Below are 5,268 nucleotides of genomic sequence, written 5' to 3' on the forward strand. Positions count from 1 at the left end.
TGCCGGCTATGTGCACTGGGTCTGGTGGGTTCAAACCCAACAAGGGCCTCCTAAAAAAAAAAAAAAAAAATGCCAGGCATTGTGGCAGGGACCTGTAATCCCAATTACTAGGAAGGCTAAGGCAAAAGAGTCATTTGAGCCCAAGAGTTTCAGGTTGCTGTGAGCTGTGACTTCACATCACTCTACTGAGGGCAACAGTGTGAGACTCTGTCTCAAAAAATAAGGATAATAAAAATAAAAGAAGTATACAGAGGGTGTTTTGAAAGACGGTTACCAAATTCTCCTCTCAGCCTTCAATCTGCAATTGGGACAACTGGCTGTTCTCTCCTGCCTTTCTAATCATGCCTGAAAGTCCTGCTCCCCTTCTGGGGAGGGAAATACTAAAGCGGGAACAGCCATTTATGAATATAGGACAAGTACTTCTACTGTGCTTTCCCTTATTAGAGACACAAATTAACCCAGAAGTATGGGCTACTGAGGGACAGATGGGAACAGCAAAGTAAGCTCAATTGGTCCAAATTAACCTCAGGGATTTAGAGAAAGCCCTCTCTTGTTTGGACAAGACAGGCTAACACTTGAGTCATTTCTCATCCCATAGTGACTCTTGTTCAGTACATAAATGACATTCTTTTGGGAGAACCAGATGCAGAGGAATACCACAAAGCTACCCAAGCTCTATTAAACTTTCTAGCCAATTGTGGGTACAGGTTTCCAAGGCTAAAGCCCAATTCTATGTACCTGAAGTACACTGTTTGGGCCTTCAACTTTCACACAGTAAGAGAGCCTTCAGCAAAGAAAGAATAGAATCAATTTTGGCTTAAACCAAACCTTGAACTCTACAGGCTTCTTAGGAATTACAGGCTGTTTCAGACTCTGTATTCCTGGATTTAGCTAGACCAATCTATTCTTTAACTAAAAATGTTTAAAGCGTGCCTGGTCACTCTAGAATGGGAACTGCAGGCAGGTAAGGCATTCCAACAGCTGAAAAATGGTCTTTTACAGGCCCCTGCTTTAAGTCTTCCTACCAGACAACAATTTAATCTCTGTGTTACAGATCATCCTGAGTTGTTTTTTTTTTTTTTTTTAGACAGAGTCTCAAGCGATTGCCCTGGGTAGAGTACCCTGGCATCACAGCTCACAGAAACCTCAAACTCTTGGGCTTAAGCAAATCTCTTGCCTCAGTCTTCCAAGTAGTTTGGACTGCAGACACCAGCCACAATGCCCAGCTATTTTTCAGTTGCAATTGTCATTGTTGCTTAGCAGACCCAGGCCGCATTCAAACCCGCCACCCTAGGTGTATGTCACCAGCGCCCTGCCAACTGAGCTACAGAAGCCTCCTATCCTAGGAGTCTTGACCCAACACTGGGGTCCAGTTTTACAACCTGTAGCTTATCTTAGTAAAGAAATTTACACCATGGCTGGTGGGTGCCTGTAGTCCCAGCTACTTGGGAGGCTGAGGCAAGAGAATCACCTAAGCCCAGGAACTGAAGGTTGCTGTGAGCTGTGACACCACGGCACTCTACTGCGGGTGATAAAGTGAGACTCTGTCTCTACAAAAATAAGAAAAAAAAAAGGAAAGAAAGAAATTAACACCATGGCTAAAGTATAACCACACTATCTACTGGTGGTAGCGGCCATTGCCCTCTTAAGCCCAGAGGCAATGAAGTGGAAGAGACTTAATTGTTTATACTTTTTATGAACTTTCTGGACTTTTAAATTCAAAAGGCAAACTTTAGTCAGATAATGAGCTAATCAGATTTACATCTTCCAGAGATGAGATCATCAGATCATAAAGAATGAAAGGGGTTCTAGCCCAAGATGTGATTCTGTTGCAGACCCTTAGATCACCCTTCATCTGGAGAAACTCTGTTGATACAGGGTTCCCCCATTCAAGCCTGAACAATGGACCCCAGTTTCCTAGACCTGGGCAATTTCATGAAGAGCAAACCCTGACATTTTGCCCCAAGCTAGAGGGATCAACCTATATTTCCATAACTCAATGGGTGGGGTACGGGCCATGAACACCAAGGGTGGAGAGTTTGAACCCACCTGGGCCAGCTAAAAAAATGACAACTGCAACAACAAATAAAATAGCCAGGTGTTGTGGCTGGTACCTATAGTCCCAACTACTTAGGAGGCTGAGGGAAGAGAATTGCTTAAGCCCAAGAATTTGAGTTGCCTTGAGCTGTGATGTCAAGATACTCTACCCAGTGTGATAGCTTGAAACTCTGCCTCAAAAAAAAAAAAAAATATATATATATATATATGTGTATATATATATATATGCACACATATGTACATATATATGTATGTATATATATGAGGTTTCCTTCTCATTCTGCTTTATGTCTCTGAGCTTGATTCTGGGACTGAGTGGAAATTCTCTCCTTAGTCTCTGTAATCTAGTTATGGGGGGTGCTGTTTCATTGGAAACCCATCAGGTGACCAATCTAGAAAGAGTAGGAGTCCAAGACACATGAAATTCTCAGCAGCACACTGTGTGTATCAAACATGTCAAGCTCTGAGCAGTGAGTCTTTTTGTCACTGTCTATTATCAATCTATTTCTCAGAGTGAATTTTAGAAATCACGGGAACTGTCTCCTCTAAGCCCTCTCCAAGAATACCTCTAGGTTCTACGGTTAAAAATTCCTCTAAACCTAGAAGACTACCACCTGGGCTTTCTACAAAGTGACTTATTGGATTGAGTCACTTTTGGAATAAATATACCATAGGAAATTCTGACTGAAGATGGATCCTTTGAGCTAGAAAAACTCCTTTATTTAAAAAAAATTTAGAGAGCTCTCATCTTAAGCAATTAAGATTTATTTGTATTTATAGAAAAATCAACTAGAAAAAAATATATGATTGTTGTGGCTTGCCTTCAAAACTCCCTTAAAAAAAAAAAAAAAGAAACTCAAGAGCAGAAATCTAAAGTGGAACAAAAATTAAAATCTGCTTGCACCTTAAGCTGCCCTTCAATTTATATTCCTCTCTATCCTCAATTACCTGTCCCTGATACCTCAAGCACTTTTGGATCACTGGGTTCCTGGTCACAACCAACTTCAAAAACCAACTATATCCCCACAATAATCATACTTAAGAGCTATTAAAATTATGTTGACTCCAACTTTTTCAGAAAACTTTTTTAGTTAACTTTTTTAATAACTGGTTGCCTGCCTTAATATCTATATCTCTCCAATATTTACAGAAGGCACTCATGCCTGATTTAAAAATCTCAAAATACACAGGTTGATTGCATAAAAGCTGAGAAGCAAGAAGTAGGCCTGTTACAGAGCCAAAGCAAAGCTTGGTTTTCTGTCCCATACAATGCCTCTTATTCCCCAGGATTGTGTAATTGAACTCCATCAGCCCCAGACCTCCCTATACAGTGCCCTTTAAGAATGCATCCAGGGTTTTCACCCACTCCCCCCAGAGAATTCATGTCCCCTGGACTGCAGCAGATCTTCTGAATTACAAAACACTTTCCCCATGATTTCAGAGGATCCCACCAAATTTAAAGATAAATTAGAGAGGCTTGTAGCCATTCATAATCCCACTCACAGGGATCTTGACTGGTTGCTAATGGATGTCTTCCCACACATGATTATACTGCAGTCATTAGACAAAACAGAAGGCTTCTAAGAGCAACCTATCCATAGAGGAAACAGATGGCCAGATCCTTTTCCTGGATCCCCTACTAATGACCAAGAAATTACTCATGTAAACACTGACATTCAGAGTCTATTGGAAGCAATATTAGAGGCTTTCCCTCCTAAAGTAAATTGGTCTAAAGTTGATTTATATAGTCGGAAGGAGGGAGAAAATCCTAAAGCCTTCATTAAAAGATTTATTAAAGTTTTCCAGAGACATACATCATTTACTTCTGAAGTGTCAGAGCATAGAAATCTTTAAACATCTGCCCTGCTTGGATATTTTCTTCCAGAAATTAAAACAAACAAACAAACAACAACAACAAAAACAGATTCAAAACAGTAGAGTTGCTCTTTCTGGACCTGACCAAGCAGGAGTCGCCATCATGTGAGCTGATATTCACCACCACAAGAACCAAAAGTTTTGTCACAAGGAGCCCCAAATCTAGGTCATTTACCTAAGGCTGCTGGTCAAGCTGTACAGGTTTCTGACCAGACAGACCAACTCTACCCTCAAACAGGTGGTCCTGAAGATGTTGTTTATGAGTTGCACCAATCGGTCACCACTCTTTCTTTTATGAATGATCTGGAAGATGAAACTTCCTGGCCAGGAAAACAAAACAGCTGTGTTTGTGGGGACCATAACTGATGTTGTGTTGGTTCAGGAAGTGCCCAACCTGAGGGAATGTTCCTTGTGCCTGGGCAGCTGGACCTGCACCCTCATCCTCAAGGCTGGGAACAAGATCCTCACCTTCAACCAGCTGGCCCTGGACTCCCACGAGGGCTGCGGCACCATTCTTCTTTCTGGTCCTCACAAGGGCCGGGAGGTGTACCAGCATTTTGGCAAGGACGCATGAACCCCACATAGCCACACTAAACACTATGTCCACTGGAAGGGCTGCAAATTCAAGAGTGCCAGAGGCCAACAGGCTAGCAGAGGCTACAAAAACTAACTCTGGAAACTAGCATCTTATTAAAAAGATTTTGGATGCAAAAACAACCAAAAAACAACAGCAGTGTACTTGACTGGACTGCTCAACCTCTAAGTGTTATAGTAGAAGCGGCTACACAGTTTTTTGAAAATAACTTACAAGAGAACGAGAAAAAGAAAGATTTAAAATTCGCAGTCCTTGGGTTGAGGTGATTCTCTTGCCTCAGCCTCCTGAGTAATTGGGACTACAGGTGCCTGCCATAATGCCTGGCTATTTTCGTTTTAGTTGTATCTGCTGTTTTATCTGGCCAGGCCTCAGTTCAAACTTGCTACCCTCAGTATATGGCACCGGCACCCTACCCACTGAGCCACAGAAATCGTCCCCAGGAAATTATTCTGATCAAACTAAAGTCAGAAATATTTTCAAAAGCAAGAATTGTGAGGTAATCATGATGTTATCAGCTTAAGCTTTTCAATGGTGAAAGATTTTCCTGGTGTTTGTTGGAATTGCTTTACTTGAACATTTGGCTCTTCCTGCTGTTTCCTGCTGTTCCATCTATATGAGGGGGGTGCTGCATCCATATTAGGAAAGTGGCATGTAAAGAAGTGGAAATAACCTTGCCAGAACCGAATAGAAAGTACTGGCACAGAGAAGATAATTTAACCCTTAATCCAGTTCATTTGAAA

At 41.6% G+C, this 5,268-nt stretch overlaps 1 pseudogene; it reads left to right on the plus strand.

The window, feature by feature from the left end:
- The first annotated feature begins 4,036 nt into the window (after positions 1 to 4,036).
- Positions 4,037 to 4,603, plus strand: LOC128572941 (ribosomal protein L18-like; annotated as a pseudogene).
- The last annotated feature ends 665 nt before the right edge of the window (positions 4,604 to 5,268 follow it).

This window comes from Nycticebus coucang, chromosome 20 (genome assembly GCF_027406575.1).
Source record: "Nycticebus coucang isolate mNycCou1 chromosome 20, mNycCou1.pri, whole genome shotgun sequence".
NCBI lineage: Eukaryota > Metazoa > Chordata > Mammalia > Primates > Lorisidae > Nycticebus > Nycticebus coucang.